This window comes from Lagenorhynchus albirostris, chromosome 15 (genome assembly GCF_949774975.1).
Source record: "Lagenorhynchus albirostris chromosome 15, mLagAlb1.1, whole genome shotgun sequence".
Lineage (NCBI taxonomy): Eukaryota > Metazoa > Chordata > Mammalia > Artiodactyla > Delphinidae > Lagenorhynchus > Lagenorhynchus albirostris.
Genome location: NC_083109.1, coordinates 52,721,446 through 52,738,931, shown reverse-complemented (window position 1 = coordinate 52,738,931; position 17,486 = coordinate 52,721,446). Strand labels below are relative to the sequence as shown.

The 17,486-nt window shown below is 45.5% G+C and overlaps 1 protein-coding gene and 1 long non-coding RNA gene across 2 annotated transcripts in view; both read left to right on the top strand.

Annotated features, from left to right (window-relative positions):
* ADCY9 (adenylate cyclase 9) overlaps positions 1–17,486 on the top strand; it is a 130,593-nt gene that overhangs the window by 45,965 nt on the left and 67,142 nt on the right. The window lies entirely within an intron of this gene.
* On the top strand, positions 3,939–5,000 carry LOC132504929 (uncharacterized). Its single transcript, XR_009535171.1, has 2 exons — positions 3,939–4,455; positions 4,764–5,000. It is a non-coding gene; the product is annotated as an uncharacterized LOC132504929 (long non-coding RNA).

Sequence of the window (17,486 nt, the reverse complement as noted above, 5' to 3'; positions counted from 1 at the left end):
TGCAGCACCAAGAGCCTTTCATCCACACGGCTCAGAAGAAAAGGGAGAAAAAGTAGAAAGAAAGAATTAGTAGAAGTAGAAAGAAAGAAAGAAAGAAAGGAGGGAGGGAGGAAGAAAGGAAGGAGGGGAGGAAGGAAAAAAAGAAAGACGATAAAGTAAAATAAAATAAGATAAAATATAATAAAGTTATTAAAATAAAAAAATAATTATTAAGAGGGAAAAAAACCCCCCAAAACAAAAAAGCGGATGGATAGAACCCTGGAACAAATGGTGGAAGCAAAGCTATAGAGACAAAATCTCACACAGAAGCATACACATACACACTCACAAAAAGAGGAAAAGGGGAAAAAATCATAAATCTTGCTCTCAAAGTCCACCTCCTCAATTTGGGATGATTCGTTGTCTATTCATGTATTCCACAGCTGCAGGGTACATCAAGTTGATTGTGGAGCTTTAATCCGCTGCTTCTGAGGCTGCTGAGAGAGATTTCCCTTTCTCTTCTTTGTTCTCACAGCTCCCAGGGGCTCAGCTTTGGATTGGGCCCGGCCTGTGCGTGTAGGTCGCCGGAGGGCGTTTGTTCTTTGCTCAGACAGGACGGGGTTAAAGGAGCCGCTGATTCGGAGGCTCTGGCTCACTCAGGCCGGGCGTAGGGAGGGTCACGGAGTGCAGGGCGAGCCTGCGGCAGAGGCCGGCGTGACGTTGCACCAGCCTGAGGCGCGCCGTGCGTTCTCCCGGGGGAGTTGTCCCTGGATCTCGGGACCCTGGCAGGCTGCACAGGCTCCCCGGAAGGGGGGTGTGGATAGTGACCTGTGCTCGCACAGGCTTCTTGGTGGCGGCAGCAGCAGCCTTAGCGTCTCATGTCTGTCTCTGGGGTCCGCGCTTTTAGCCGCGGATCGCGCCCGTCTCTGGAGCTCCTTTAAGCATCGTTCTTAATCCCCTCTCCTCGCGCACCAGGAAATACAGAGGGAAGAAAAAGTCTCTTCCCTCTTCGGCAGGTCTAGACTTTTCCCCGGACTCCCTCCCGGCCAGCCCTGGCGCACTAACCCCCTTCAGGCTGTATTCACGCTGCCAACCCCAGTCCTCTCCCGGCGCTCCGACCGAAGCCGAGCCTCAGCTCTCAGCCCTGCCCGCTGCGGCGGGTGAGCAGACAAGCCTCTCGGGCTGGTGAGTGCCGGGCTGGTGAGTGCCGGTCGGCACCGATCCTCTGTGTGGGAATCTCTCCGCTTTGCCCTTCACACTCCTGTTGCTGTGCTCTCCTTCGCGGCTCCGTAGCTCCCCCACTCCGCCACCCGCAGTCTCCGCCCGCGAAGGGGCTTCCTAGTGTGTGGACACTTCCTCCTTCACACCTACCTCCCACTGGTGCAGGTCCCGTCCCTATCCTTTTGTCTCTGTTTTTTCTTTTTTCTTTTGCCCTACCCAGGTACGTGGGGGGTTTCTTGCCTTTTGGGAGGTCTGAGGTCTTTTGCCAGCGTTCAGTAGGTGTTCTGTAGGAGTTATTCCACGTGTAGATGTATTTCTGGTGTATCTGTGGGGAGGAAGGTGGTCTCCGTGTCTTACTCTTCCAGCATCTTCCCGGAAGTCCCGTATGTTGATATTCTTGATGGTATCCCTCATGTCTCTGAGACTCTGTGCATTTTTCTTCATTCTTTCTTATTTCTTCCTCAGATTGGATAATTTCAACTTTGTTGCTTTTTTTCTTCTGCCATCTCAGGTCTGCCATTGAGCCTCTCTAGTGAATTTTCCACTACATTTATTGTACTTTTTTTTTTTTTTTGGCGGTACGCGGGCCTCTCACTGTTGTGGCCTCTCCTGTTGTGGAGCACAGGCTCCGGACGCGCAGGCTTAGCGGCCATGGCTCATGGGCCCAGCCACTCCGTGGTGTGTGGGATCTTCCTGGACCAGGGCACGAACCCATGTCCCCTGCATCGGCAGGCGGACTCTCAACCACTGTGCCACCAGGGAAGCCCTATTTATTGTACTTTTGAGTCCAAAATTTCCATTTGGTTTATTTTTATAATTTCCATCTCTTTTTTGATATTCTCTATATGATGAGTCATTGTGTTCATACTTTCCTTTTTTCTTTGAACACAGATTCCTTCATTTCTTTGACCATGTTTATAATTGCTGCTTTGAATTTTGTTAAGTTCAACATCTGGGCCCCCTTAGAGTTTCTATTGATGGCCCTTTTTCCTGAGTATAGTTCACAGTACTTTTATGTTCTTTGCATGTCTCATATTTTATTTTTTAAACCAGGTATTTTAGGTCGCATAATATAGCAACTCTAGATTCTGTTCACCCATGACAAAATCAAGTTTTGTTGCTTTTTATTTGTGACTTGCCTGGTTAATTCTGGAGAGTCTCTCTTCTTAGCAGTATGCAGCTGCTGCTAATTCTGTTCATTTTTTTTTTCTTGTTTTTATGTTTAAGCCTGGCTTACTAAGGGTTGCCCCTGGGTCAGCATAGCATAATGGTCAGCCAGTGATTGTTCAGAGTTAGTTTAAACACCTTAAGCTGGCAAAGCTTCATCATTTCTGCAGTGGATCTGTGGAGTGCATTGAGGAATGCACTCAAAGTTCAGGCCATTTACAGGTCTGCCTTGGTTTACCTTCTGCCAGACCTTCTTTTACCTCCTCTGTGCAGGTGCTAGGCCTCACTTCAGCCAGGGATGAGTAGATAGCTAGGGCCCTCTCTGGTCTCTCCTGCATGTGTGTACCCTTTGAGGACACCAGGGACATGTGGGAGCTTATCCTTACCCACTGTGGCTCTCTTGTTTTTGCATGTACGTAATGTATTTTTGGCTAGTCTGCTGGTCTGTTGCTTATCCCAGTCAGTATTGTGACCTAAGGCTCGCGGAGATGTTGGCCTTGTATAATTTTCTGTGATCACTGTTGCTTATGATAGTGCCCTTGGGCATGTGCTCTACTCCACATCAGTCATCCCCCCCAGCAGCAGAGCCACCAGTTTTCACAGCTTGTCCTGCCCTGGTGGATCCAACACTGTTGATGGAGCTGGGGTGAGGGGTGGAGCACACCAGACTAAAATGCCATAGATACACTGCTGGGATGCAAAGTTCTGTAGTTATTTTGGAGTGAATATTTCTGAATTTGTTGTATGCCTTCAGTTGATTTCCATTCCTGAAATGGTTGCTTTTGACAAATTTGTCCAGTTTTTCATTGCTTTTGGAGAAGTTTTGCCAAGCTTCTTACTTATTATTTCAGAATTTCTCTCCCTTCCCCCCAACCTGCCTTTTTATATCTTTTTTCCCCCAACTTCCTAAGTGGTATAAGTTTGTTATAAGAACACAGCAGTATGAAATGTATAAAGTGGAAATGAAAAGCATTCACTGTTCCCATCCTTAAAGGTAGCCATTGCTGATAGGTTTAGTGAATTGCTTTCCAGATCAAAGCCTTACTTTAGTCATTGTATTTTTGGTTGTATCCCCTCACCACACAATTCCCTTACCCTTTGCCACACGGTTTTTAATTCAGGGACTTTTAGCTCCTTCATTAAAAGAGACAAACTTAATTAGCAATAATTAGTTTGACTAAAAGACTAGGGGCCCTCTCCTGGCAAGGACAAAATACTAAGACTGGTATGATCTATGTATTTTAAGTAACCCTAATTCTGCCTGCACTTCTCACAGCGCTCGCCTGTCTAGTCCGCTCTCTACAGTGTCCCAACCCCTGGTCCTTTATCCCACCGAGTATCTCTTCCCAGGCTCTCTGGGAAAGTGCCCATCAGTTATTTCCCCTGTGATGTCACTCTGGCATGACTGCATTTTAGAGTTTTGTGAAGGAAGAGGCAGCATGTGTAGGGTTAAGGGCCGGAGCTCTGGTGTCACACTGCTCGGGGTTCAAATTTCAGCTTTCTTTTTCTAAGCCTTTGTGACCTTGGTTTTCCCAGGCCTTGGCTTTCCCGTCTGCAATGAGGCTGGTAGCAGTCCATTATGTACTGGGCTGTGAGAAGGATGTAGCGGGATTCTCTGTGTAATGTGCTGTGGAACAGTGCTTGGTACTTTGGAGCGCATAGCAAATGCTTCCATGTCCCTCTTCCTGTAGTCCTTGTCGTCATCAAATTTTTTTTTTTTATTACTAACAAGGAATCACCCCTTAACAATGACATTTCAGATAGGAGAGGATATCGTAAGTGGAGCCTCATATGTTCTCGCAGCAGCTTCGGAATTAGTTAAACCTCTGAGTAGAGTCGAGACTTCCCTACAGGGCAGGGTGTGGAAGTGCAGTCGCTGGAGGATGGGTTTGAGGAGGGGCTGGTGCTGGGAGGCATGCGGAGGAGGCCAGTGGCTGGGCGGACAGGAGGAGCGTGTGCTGCTGGAGGGCACAGGGTTTGTTCTTAGGACTCCGAAAACGTTCTCCATCAACCGTGCCAGTGGTTGCACAGCTCTGTGAATACACTGAAAATCACCAGCTTCTATACTTTAAATGGATACATTGTATGGTATGTGAATTTTATCTCAATAAAGCTATTATTTAAAAATGGTGGAAAGGAAGTGAGGAAGTTAAGAGTGGGTTGATCTCTCCGGTTGGGGTTGCTGATCATCTTTATTTTTTTCATTACCCTATACTTTTCCCTTTGTTAGGTATTTCCAGCAATATATATATATATATATACATATATTTTTTTTATTGCCTTTTAAATGAGCAAACAAGCATCAGTTTAAAAAAATCATGTTATTTTATCTGCCGAACCTATGATAGATGTAAAATAGTAGCAGAATAAGGTTGGGGTGGGTTTCATCCTTGCAGGTGACCTGAAAGAACTGAGGTCTTAGGCAGAGCTCTGCTGGAACCAGCCCCGCGTCAGCACTGGCCGTGGCTCTCAAAGCAGGTCTTCCTGGACTGGTGTTCATCTCATCCCAGGCCTGAAGCAGGCGGGGGTTGCTGTGGTGAGGCAACTTCAGAAATCACAGGGGTAGGGACTGGGCAAGGTGGGTGTGGACTGCTTGTCAGCTGTGGGACTGATAATAAAAACATGTAAAGCTCTGCACGTCTCTGGCCTTCACTGTGCTCCATATAACAATGAAGCACGTTTCCTGAGCACCCACTACGTGCGGGTGTGGCATTGAATGCCTGCTGTTGATGCAGAGATGAATTGGGGCGTCTGTTGGCCTGGTCATCGCGGATCATATGCTGCCTCCCAGTGTTCCCAGGAGACCAATTTTGAGGTCAGAATTCTGCTTTTTTTTTTTTTTTTTTGTGGTACGCGGGCCTCTCACTGTTGTGGCCTCTCCCGTTGCGGAGCACAGGCTCCGGACGCGCAGGCTCAGTGGCCACGGCTCATGGGCCCAGCCACTCTGCGGCATGCGGGATCTTCCCGGACCGGGGCACAAACCTGCGTCCCCTGCATCGGCAGGCGGACTCTCAACCACTGCGCCATCAGGGAAGCCCCAGAATTCTGCTTTTTACATTGAGGGCTGATTCTGACTCCTGGGAGGACTAACGCCCCTTTTAAATTTGCTTTGGAGCCACAGAATTTTTGTGCAGGTAGGAAAACAGCTGTGCACGAGGCAGGTGTTCTGTAAATGTTTTGAGCTCTGATATTGAGGAAATTATTCAAGCATCCAGGGTATCGCATATTTTTCTGAAGATGACCTCTGAGGGGAAAAGAAGAGTCTGTGGGGGAACTTGACCTGCTCTCTCTTTGTTGTCGACTTTAATATTCCCAAGCCCTGGCAAAGAGCTCCCTGCCTGTGTGTTTCAAACACTGCTGGTCATCAAGGGTTAAGAAGTAGCTTCAAAGCCGTTTGCCTGGGGTCCTCGGTAAGCCAGTCATCTTGCCCATACCTGCAGGGGGCTTTATCGCTACTCAGGCATCTTTGATAAAGAGTTACTCACATTTAGGAAGCCACACCTTTATTCCACTAGTGAATTTTTCCCCAAAAAAGCATTTCTAAAGGCTTCCTCACCTGTGAATTTGCTGAGTAGAACCAGCTTTCTGAGCCTGGCTGTGCCTGTACAGCATGGAAGGAAGGCTCGGTAGAATCCCCCAGGACACCCCCACTGTGTCCCCTCCTCCCTCTGCCCTGTGCCCCCTCCCCTTCCACTGGGGCCCTGATCTCTGCCTCTTCCTGACCTTCCAGAATTTCTGAGTGGTGAGTTGAATTTTATTTACCTAAAATCGTTAGGTTTTCATGATATACTGAGATAAAACCCTGAAAAAGACTAAAATCTCAGGAGTCATTTGTTGTACACAATACAGTGTCCCTTTTGCGTAACTTGATGCTTTTAATACTCATTGAATTAGGGCCACGCTTTTCATTAGCACCAGTGCTTCCCAAGTCTAACACCTCCAGCAGGAAGGTTTGCCGGATGGATGAGCAGTGCTCTTAAGAGTTGCAGAGATACAATTTGGATGAATATGACTTCAGAATTGAGCCCTGTGAGGTATCAGTCTTTGCGTCCTACCACAGTTTGAGGAAGTCAAGTATTTTATGAAGTCCATTTCTGTTTTTACAGGCTGTGAATGTGTGAACAAAACTGGAATCTTTATGGTGGGGGGAGAATTCTGGACTCAAACACTGGTCCTCAGGATTCCCATGTGCTTCCTGAAACCACTGTCTCTGCTACTTAAATTAAGTCACTTTACGAGTATGCACTCGGCAAATATTACATGCTGGGCCCGAGTCTCGGTTCTGTAGATCCATCAGTGAAGAAAACAAACACACTGCCCTGTCCCTGCTTTTGTGGACCATACGTGTAGAATGGGGGAGTTGAAACGCGGACACGCATCTTAGACAAATACGTGATATGTCAGTGGAAAGCGCTCGGAGAAAATGCAGCTGGTACGGCCGGGGTTTGGGGGAGCTGTGGGGTGAGGGCAGCGAAAAGGCCTGGAGGTAGTGGTTGCTATGGGAAGCAAGGCTGCCAGGGAAATCCTCATCCCCTTGGGTCCTCCCTGTCAGGGAGACCCTCTGCTGATGTGTCAACTGCACTTTCATTACCAGGAAGGGGTAGTCTGTGAGCGCTTCCAGGCAAATAACTTGCAGAGCTGGCCGTGGTGGATGTTGTGCAATTGGGCTCGCTGGCTGAGTCCCAGGCCACCGATCTGAAGGGCCCGCGACTGTGCACTCGTTCCCGTGCCATCCAAAAATATTTCGTGACCTTGCTAGTTGGCAGTTTTTAAAATGTTATTTTAAATCTCCAAAAAAGGGAAACATCAAAGTGCAGGCTGTCCACGGCCACCCTTCTTGATACACACAAACAGCTGCACAATACAATCACCCATTGTGGTGCCCTGTGCCAGCCGTTATAAATAGACCTGTGGCTCCACGTGAAATGCTCTGGAGGAAGGGTAAGTGCTCTCTTGATGAATGTGAGCTGCTGTTCCCATCGAAAGCCCTTCTCAGACATCAATATTATTTTATGTTTCACTGACTAAACTGAAAAAACAGCAACTGTGTTTTCTGCAGAAGCTCAGCGTAGTTTAACTATTTCTAGTCCTCTAATCCAAATGTGTGTACTGTCTCTACCCTAAATCACAGAGAGATCTTGTGCTCATTTAGTAACATTGGCCAGCTGGGCCACTTCACTGCATTTTAAAGTTTCACATGACCCAGTTCTACATGAGAGGTTTACATATCACTGTGCTGTGTGTGTGGTATGATTCATGGCTGGAAATGCATGCCTATTAAATATCGTGTTCATTCCCACATTTTAACCCCTATTCCAGGAAGTTTTTTATTGTGGTTTATTTGTAACACGTCAGAACGTCTAAAACTGTGCCATTCATATAGTAGGCTGTCAGTAATTTAGAAGTCAATTTGTCTCTTAAGGAAAAAAAATCCAACGTGCACCTCTGACAGTCTTTACTCTTCCCAGGGCAGGTTAAGAGCCTCTCAGTGTCATAAAGAAACGATGCTTATGTGGTATGTGGTGTGAGATGCTGTGTCATATTCACTTAGCTGAGATACGAATATGTTAAAGTGATTTACCTTAATTAAGTTAACATGTTAAGTGAGGTTTTAGTATTGTTGACAAAGCCATTTTACATATTTTTTGAGGAGAATATTCATTCCCCAGGGCTGCTGTAATAAAGTACCACACACTGGGTGGCTTCAAACAACAGGAATTTATTCTCTCATAGTTCTGGAGGGCAGAAGTCCAAAATCAAGGTGTGGCCAGGGTTTGTTCCTTCTGGAGACTCAGGAGAACCCGTCCCAGGTCTCTCTCCCAGCTTCTGGGGCTGCTGGCCATCCTGGGTGTTCCACACTTGTAGATGCAGCGTTTTAATCTTGCCTCCATCTTAATATGGCTTTCTCTGTGTCTCCACGTGTCCTCTTCTGTCTCTTGTAAGGACACTCATTGGAGTTAGGGCCCACCCTAATCCAGTGTGATTTCATCTTGAACCTTAACTACTCACATCTGCAAACACCCTATTTCCAAATAAGGCCACATTCCGAGGCTCTGGTGGACATGAATCTGGGGGGGACACTGTTCGGCCCACATAAGGAGCTTGTATTCAACACATATTGGTTGAGCACCCAATGTTTGAGCATTTATAAGAGCCTAAATGTGGTGTGGGCGTGGGGTTCAGAGATAAACAACACGGCCTTTCCCTTAGGAGTTTGTGGTGTCCTGGTCTCTACTCTTGGCATAGATGATCAAATGCCACTTAGCACTTGGGGTAAAAGAGGCACTACTGACACGCCTTTCAGTCCAGTCGGCTGGCCCAAGTGGGTTGTCTTAAGAGCTGCCCCCAGTGGGTGTGACCAGAACTGTGTGGTTGGGGTGTCTGGGGTCCCTACCAATCCTGTGCCAACCCTTCACCAGATTCCCTAAATGTTAATGTTCTGTGACATTCGTCTCTCTCTACACACCACACACATGTTCTTTCTTCTCTCACCCATTTGGGAACAGATCGTAGCCAGTGTCCCTAAATACTTCCCTGTGTATTTCTTAAAAACAAGGACACATTCCTGTGTAGTCACCATACACCCACCCAAGTCATGAAGTGAACGTTGTTACCGTACACCTCCCAATCTATAGACCCCCTTCACATTTTGCCGCTTGTCCCAATCATGTCCTTTATAGGCCCAGGAGCCAACCCAAGCTCACAGGTTGCATTGCTTGTCGTGGCTCTTTGGTCACCTTCAATCTGGAACAGTTCCTTGTCTTTGTGTTCCATGACCTTGACATTTTTGAAGAGAACAGGCCAGTTACTTTTGTAGAATGTCCCTCAGTTTGGGCTTGTCTGGCAGGACTGCAGAATTGGGGCTGCGTCCTCCTAGGTGTTTTGTAATAGGAGAGCACACAATTTTGATTTGTCCCATTTCCAGAGATGTTAGTTAGCGGTTATCATTAGTTGAGAAGGTGTCTGCCAGGTTTCTTCACTGTAAAATTAATTAATTAACCTTTTGTAGTTATTAAATAACTGTTTGATGGGAAATATTTTGAGGCTATGTAAGGCTACGAGGCTGTTTTTCATTAAACTTTTACCCGTGAGTTTTAGCATCCTTTGATGTGTCTTACCTGAATCAATTAGTGTGATGGTTACCAAAGGACAGTTTTCTAGTCACATCATTTATTTTGCATTTATTGGCTGGTGTCCCACTGTAAGGTAGAGCTTTTTTTCTTCTTTGCTCCCTCCCTTCCCAGCACCAGACTTATAGATCTTACTTTATTCATTGGGTTATAATCCATTACTGTCATTGTCTACTCTGATGCTGAGGTTGTCCCAGATTTGGCCAGTGGGAGCCATCGTGTACTTTTTTTTTTTTTTTTTTTTTGCGGTACGCGGGCCTCTCACTGTTTGTGGCCTCTCCCGTCGTGGAGCACAGGCTCCGGACACGCAGGCTCAGTGGCCATGGCTCACGGGCCTAGCTGCTGCACGGCATGTGGGATCTTCCCGGACCGGGGCACGAACCCGTGTCCTCTGCATCGGCAGGCGGACTCTCAACCACTGCGCCACCAGGGAAGCCCCCATCGTGTACTTTTGACGTGTCTATATCATCTTTACTTTTTTGGCACAACACATTCAGGCTTATCTTTTGTTTTTAATGTAGCTATATTTTTTATTTTTTGGCTGCACCGTGCGGCATGTGGGATCTTAGTTCCCTGATGAGGGATCAAACACATGCCCCCTGCAGTGGAATCGTGGGGTCCCAACCAGTGGACCGCCAGGGAAGTCCCCATTCATGCTTATTTTGATCTTTCTTTTCCCCAGCCTTGGAGTCAGTCATTTCTCCAATAAGAGGGCTACTCTTCGTTGCTGTGCATGGGCTTCTCGTTGTAGGGGCATCTCTTGTTGCAGAGCACGGGCTCTAGGCACGCGGGCTTCAGTAGTTGTGGCGCACGGGCTCAGTAGTTGTGGCTCTCTGGCTCTAGAGCGCAGGTTCAGTAGTTGTGGCGCACGGGCTTAGTTGCTCAGCGGCATGTGGGATCTTCCTGGACCAGGGCTCGAACCTGTGTCCCCTGCATTGGCAGGCGGATTCTTAACCACTGTGCCACCAGGGAAACCCGAGGATAGTTTCTAGAAAGCAAGTTCTGAGTGCTCTGTATGTCCATGGCTACTGGGACATTATGGCAACTAAGCCTTTTCAATGGATGTACTTAGGAGACTCACGTGTGTGTATACTCTCCTCCACACATGCGTACAGTATTTAGATATATGCATGTGTGCGCATGTACATTTATAGTTCGCTATCTAACAAGGTAGCTATAAAAAGCATGATGTGTCCAATTACAGTTCAGATCACATGGTTCATTTTCGCTTTCCCCCTTCCCCTGGACCTACCTCTCCTCTCCCATCATCTGTGATACATTTATTTGATCATTACCCTCGTATGTAACTGGTCTTTCCATGGATGTATCATCTAGGCCTTGGCACTAACTCCCCAGCCCAAAGGTGTCCCCTGCCCCTACCTGTGCCTCCAGTGCTGGGCAGACTCCCCCAGCCTGTGCCAGCAAGCAATACATGTACTTTAAAGTCTAACTTTTGCTTCAAAAAGGCAAAATTAGTTAGTCTAGGGATGTTGTTTATAGTGGTGGCCTGAACAGAAAAACATATCCAACATAAGCTCAGAAAAAGGTCTTCTTTATCAGTATTTATGTCTCAGTTCAGCCCAAAGATGTTGACACTTGGAAGAATCAGCTGGCACTGTTGGTGAGGGGCCCGTGGAAGTATCAGCTCCTTGGCAGAGCTGGATTGAAGTGTGGGCCGGGTTTACTGGCATGTCAGAGGAAAATTCTGTCTGTACTCAGTTTAAGCTCAGAAGAGGCTTAGAGAGTTACTGCAGAGATTCCAGTGACTGTTTTTGAGGATAATCTGGCAGAAAGTGTTCAGTGTTTTGTTAGCCGATATCTTTGAGCTTGGCTTGGGTCTGATGAGGTCAAGAACGTCTGTGGGGGGTGGTGTTCAGCACCAGTGGGGCGCCTGGGCCTGGCTGGGTAGCCAGCTAGATGCTTGCCCTTCCAAGTTGTGCCCTTATGGCAGGGAAAGCCTGGAGCTGTATTTCCCTGGTCCTTTCCTGTAGCTCCAGGTTAGGTTCTCCTCAGCTGTGGGAGGTGGGGGAGAAGTTGCTGGGTCGTCTGTGGTGTTCGAAGCAGACGGGTGGCAGGTGGCACACCAGCAGCGGCTCTCATGGAAGCTCCTGTCTGTAACGCCTTGTGGTGAGTGCTGCGTTCTCCCGACCTTTGCTCCCTGGGCCCCCTGCTTCCGTGTATATAAAATCTTTCTGTTCTGGGATTACTATTTCCTTATTGGAGTCATAACCGATATAGGACCCTTGGTCATTTCAAGTCCTGATGGCCCCAGGGAGTTTCCGGTCACTTGCTTGGGCTCTGAGTCATGGTCTGGAGACCAGGGGTTTCAGTTGATGGGGACGTTATTGGGTTTTATCCAGTGAGTGACCAGAGGCCCTGCCCAGGTGCCTCCTTGAGAGCCCCAGGGTTATGAGTGATCTGGGGGCTGGAGCGGCCCTGCTGGAGGGTCAGTGGAAACACTCGGTAATGGTGGGAAACCAGCATTACCGAACACTTGCTCCGTGTTGGACACTGAGTCACTCTCTGAGGAAGAGAGAGTGGTGAATAACAACACACGTTCCTAACTTCAAGGAATTTCTAGTTTATCTCTAAACGGCAGAAATGGGCCCTAGGAAGGCAGGGAGCAGGCCATGGCTATGACTCTGCTCCTCGTCATTCCCGTTTTGGTCTTCCTCTGGAGGTGGGGCGAGGTGCCAGCCTGAGCCGTTCTAGAGGGTGTGCTGGCGTTTCTTTCACCTCCTTTTCAAATCACAGAATTGTAGTGTTGTGTTATTCTTAGGTAGGTTTTAATGGATCTATTTTCATAATAAACTCCATCTTGACATTGTACCGTGGTTTGTTGAACAAAGAGAAGTTATATAAACTACAGAAGGGCGAGAATGTGACAGAGGGATGAACCGCTGTGTTTCCCAGTAAGTGTGTGTAACTAATTGAGGATGGTTTTTCAGTGTCGAGCAAAGAAGTAATTGAAATTTGAACAATATGTCGTCACTTTCCTTTAACAGAGACTTCATTCTCATGTTATTAGTGTTATCTCCTTTTAAAATGGCAGTGCAAATACAACTTTAAAGGAGTATTTATGATTAATTAAATCTCTTTTATGTCTGCCTGACAATTTCTGATGGTCAAATGTTTCCTTTTCCCTGAAAAATGACAGGGAATAGAAACCAATGAAAACATCTCTGCTTGGCGCCCTTCCCAGCCTCAGACCTGTTTCCATCCAGGATGAGCGCTGTGGAGAACTGGGTCCTCCCGTGGGGCTGAGGGGAGGATGGCATTACAAGTCCAGGTGGATCAGGGTGGGGCCTGGGGAGAACAGAAGTGCGGCTTGAGAGCCGCTGCCACCAAGAGGCCTCCTTGCTGCCTGGTGAGAGGTCCAGGGGTAAGTTAGGGGAGATCTGCAATTTAAACAATGGCGAACACTTGAGGGGATGCAAGTTCATTCCAAAACAAAGGTCAGTTTCTCTTGTATTCTCAGAATACACTCTGTGGTTTTCAGACACTAGCTGCAAAGTCTGTGGGTAGCCTTGGACCCATCTCCCACCCTACTGTTCAGGAAAAAAGGCTGTCTGCCAGTCCTGGAACCTGCATGTGTGCAGTGTTGGAAGCAAAGAATTAAAGACGTCCAAAATGCTATTTATGTTTAAAGAAGTGTGTGTTGGAGGGGGTAGGACTGTGGTCACCTGGCTACTCTTGCAGGGAAACGCTTCAACCCAAAGCAGCTTCTCAGTTTCCCGCAGGCAAAGCTTTAAACACTGTCACTGTAGACACCCATGTCATGTCACTTTCTATCCTGAATGAACACCAGTATGTGTCTCAGCGTCCACACAGAAGTGAGTTGGTTGCAAAGGAAGCCTCTTTATCAATCTAGTTGTTCCCCCCAGCCCTGCCAAAAAAAAAAAAAAACCAACAAGATTTTTTTACATAGTGACTTTGTAACAGATATATAAATCCCCTGGTTGTTAACTGGAGAGAAATATTACCTTGATAAGGGAGACTAGTAAAGAGTCTTGGTTTAAGATTATCGACGTTGACAACGTGCCTAGAATTTTTAGAGGCTCGTATTTGAGAGGTACGTGTTCTAGATTTAAATGAAAGGGCATTAGAACAGTTAACTTCAACCCTTTCCCATGAAGTATACACATTTAACGTGGCTTTGGCAGTAACCACTAGCCTACTCATGTAGAATTGATTCCTCCTGGATGAGTGGAAACATTGTTGGTTTCTTCATTTATATCATTAGTGCTTAAAATACACATGCACTACGCACACATACAAGCAACAAAGTTGCCTGGCTGATACCATTTTGTCCTTATTTACAAAGCTAATATGAAAAATGTAGCTATGCTCACATATGAATCTGTGCAAAGTATGTCGATTAACATAAACGTGGGAAATATAGGAAAATGCATGTGCTATGGTTCAGGCTAAGCCCTGCCACTGACTACTTAGGTGACCTTGGATAGTTACTTAAAGCTTAGCCTCAGTTTCATAATTCACATGAATTGCAAATTCATAAGGATTTTCAAAGCTAGTTATTATCTGAGGTCTACTTACACGAATCAAGAAAATCGGGAAGCAAAATTGCTTGGCTCCTCCTTAATTAAAACAGAGCTCAAACTGATTATTCTTACCTAGGCTTTGATTTTTTTCTTAGTAACCATTTTATTTTGGTCCTCAGCTTCCCCTTAAATATCATCAAAGGATCTAAAAAATGGAACTGGGCTTTTCAATTCAGGGCTTTGTTCAGAGTCACTTATAATGATTTTGTAATCTGTATTTATGCCCTTAAATTAAGAAGATTATATTAATTTATACGAGTTTATTTTAACAGATGCTTATTGTGTGCTTGCTTCACGAACAGTGCAAAGCCAGTGCAGTCTCAGAGAATTTATAGTCGGTTAAGGGAGCCAGGAGCCAATCACTGTGATGCTGGGGAGAAGAATGTTTGTCTGGGGAGAGATGGATTGTTCTGGGAATGACAGAAGAAGGATGGAGAGTCCATCCGCCTGTCTGCAGGGCTGGAGTGGCCTCCAAGCGAGGTCCTGGAGAATTGGTAGGGTTTAGATGCAGGCTCCCAATCGAGAAACATTATTTAAAAGTATTAAGGTTTGGAAGTGATACTCTCATGCTGTTTCTCTTCAAATAGATCAGCCTTCTAAACTGGGATTTGTGAATATCCAGAGACAAAGCTGATTTCCAGGAAAAACAGCTGCATGCCTTGTGTTTCCAGGATTAAATGCAATACATTTGTTGATGTTGAGCTGTGCTGTCACTGGTGGCTAGATTGGCAACAGTTTGATTCCATAGGTTTATGATAGAGAAGTCCAAGTCTCTAAAATAGGCCTTACTGTTCAGGAGCCCTTGTTTAGATTTCCTTTGCCAGGCGTTGCTAAACATCTTAGACAAAAATGGCTCCATCAAATCGTAGAATTTTATTTATTTTATGAATCCTTTTTTTAAAGAATTAATAAAAGGCATTTTGTAGTTTAGATGATTCTAGTTAAACTATCTTATTTTTTTAAAAGGGAGAAACTGAGTTCCATGGAACTTCGGTGCCCTGCCCCAAGTCACGAAGGTTTTTAGCACATTGTTAATGTGCTCCTTTTGTGATGAACAGAAGTTCTAAGCAAAGAATCAAAGACTACAAATTATTAGAAAATAAGGGAATCAGGTTTCTCTTTTGTTCCATTGGTATGTGCCTTTTCTTGTAATGATGCTTTATGTCTGTATATAAGATTATAAAATAATCAGATAATAATGGGGGGTCATGTATTTTTTCCTTTTTCTTTCTCAAATGAATTCAGATAAATAAAAACAAAAAGAAACTTTAAACTCACAAATCATCAGCTTTTCTTTACACATCATTTTCTTTTTTTTTTGGTACCAGCACAGCAGTAAAATGATAGACCATGAAGATGGAATTTCCTAGTACTTTATTTGTGATTTCAGAGTTATATGCTGTTTCAGTCAAGTGTTCCTTGAGTTTGGCAATAAATCTAAAAATTTAGAAAAGAGCATAGCTTTTTAGAAGGAAAAAATAAGATAGAAACACAGAGAATTATGAGTGTGGGCAGCTCCCTTCTTACTGAGAGTGAGCTTCTATCCAGCCTTGTCCTAGAACCCCCTGTTCCTCGGGAAGTGTTGTGACACTGCTGGTCTTTAATGCTCCGTATATGATTTTCCTCTCTGAGCTTTTATTTTTCTGTCTCATCATACGTGGTCTTTTCCATCCTGACGTTTTGGATGGATATTTACCTCCAACTTAAACCTGACCCCTGTCGTTAGGTACTGCCCCCGCCACTTCCGCACACCTGTCTCTATTGGAGGCAGGATTATTTCACCTATCTCATCGGAACATCAAATGAGGGAATGGAAATGAAAAGTACTACACAAGCACAGTTATTAAAGACAATTCAATCAGCAGGTAAAAGGCTTGTTTTAATACTTTATTTAACCTGGAATCAATATCTTGCACTCAGTAGACACTCCTTAAAATGTTTGCTTAATTGAATGTCATTTTAAAGAGCAATTCCTTTTTTTTTTTTAAGATTTTTTTTTTGTTGTTGTTGTGGATCATTTTTAAAGCCTTTATTGAATTTGTTACAATACTGCTCCTGTTTTTTGTTTTTGTTTTTGGCCGCGAGGCATGTGGGATCTTGGCTCCACGACCAACCAGGGATCAAACCTGCAACCCCTGCATTGGAAGGTGAAGTCTTAACCACTGGATGGCCAGGGATGTCCCAAATGAGCAATTTCTTTTTAAGGAAGGAAGAAACCAGGAATATGATAGTGCCCAGCAACTTCACCAAGTGTTTGTCTTCAAAGCTGAGTGAAAAAGAGTTCTGGAGAGTATCACTTTGTAACTTCCCTGCTCCTACAGATGCTTTCTTGGTTAAGAAAGAATGAAAAAAGAAAGAGAAAACCTCAACAGCAAGACAACAAAAACCACCTTAGTTTGAGCTAATTGCACTGCTAAACCGAGATTCTTTTGGAGAGAGGGTGAGCATGGTTTTGGCTGTAAGAGGGATGGTTGCATTACATCAGGTGGAAGCCTGATTTTACCCTTGACTTCATTTGGAAGTTGATTATGGTTAAAAAGAGGTGTATGTATATATGTGGGTGCCAGGTTGACAGGGGTGGACTGTAGTGGATTCACATGTCAGCTTTGCTAAGTTAGATCTCTGTATGCAGCTTGGGCCACAAGGGACAGTTTGCACAAGATCTGGAAGGAAGAAGTGAAGTAGCAGCTGTATTCTTTTCACACTCAGAAAGTCAGTGCTGGGAGCTCACGGTGGCATCGAGCTCACGGTCCTGACCTGCTGGCTTCCCCTGTTGGCAGGGACAATAGCTCCTCCAACACCCACACATCTTTGGTTGGTCCTCCCATCTACATCCGTCTTCATCCAAGCTATCCACCAAATGATAATCTAACTTGCAAATAGGTCAGAATCAGGTACACGGCACCATGTCCTGTCTAGGGTGGCAGACTGCAGATATCCTGGTATGAGAGTAGAGGAAGCAAACATTTCCTGAGTGTTTACTACATGCCAGGCATTTCCCATACATTATTTAATTCTCACAATAATCCTGCAAGCTCGTAACTTTTACTGCTCCAGTTTTACAAACGAGTAAACTGGGGCACAGAGAGTGTTAAGTAACATGTAGTTTTAAGGTGGTAAAATTAGTACCTAAAGCCAGACAGCCTGATGCTAGAAGCCATGTTCTCAGGTTCCAGAGGAGTGTGCACCTCTCCAGAGTCTGTTCTTCAGAGCCGTCATCTGTGATCGTTTCGGCCACACTCTCTGGGTGTGGTTGTTGGGCCATTTCCCTTTGAACAGACCCTTGTATAATGCCTGTATGTGCCAGGCCTGGTTCTAAGCACATTGTGTGTATTTGATTGTGTAATCCTCAGAACAACCCTGTCAAGGAGGTGCTGTTTTCATGTTCTTTCAGATTAAGACGCTGAGGCACAAAGAGGTTAAGTCA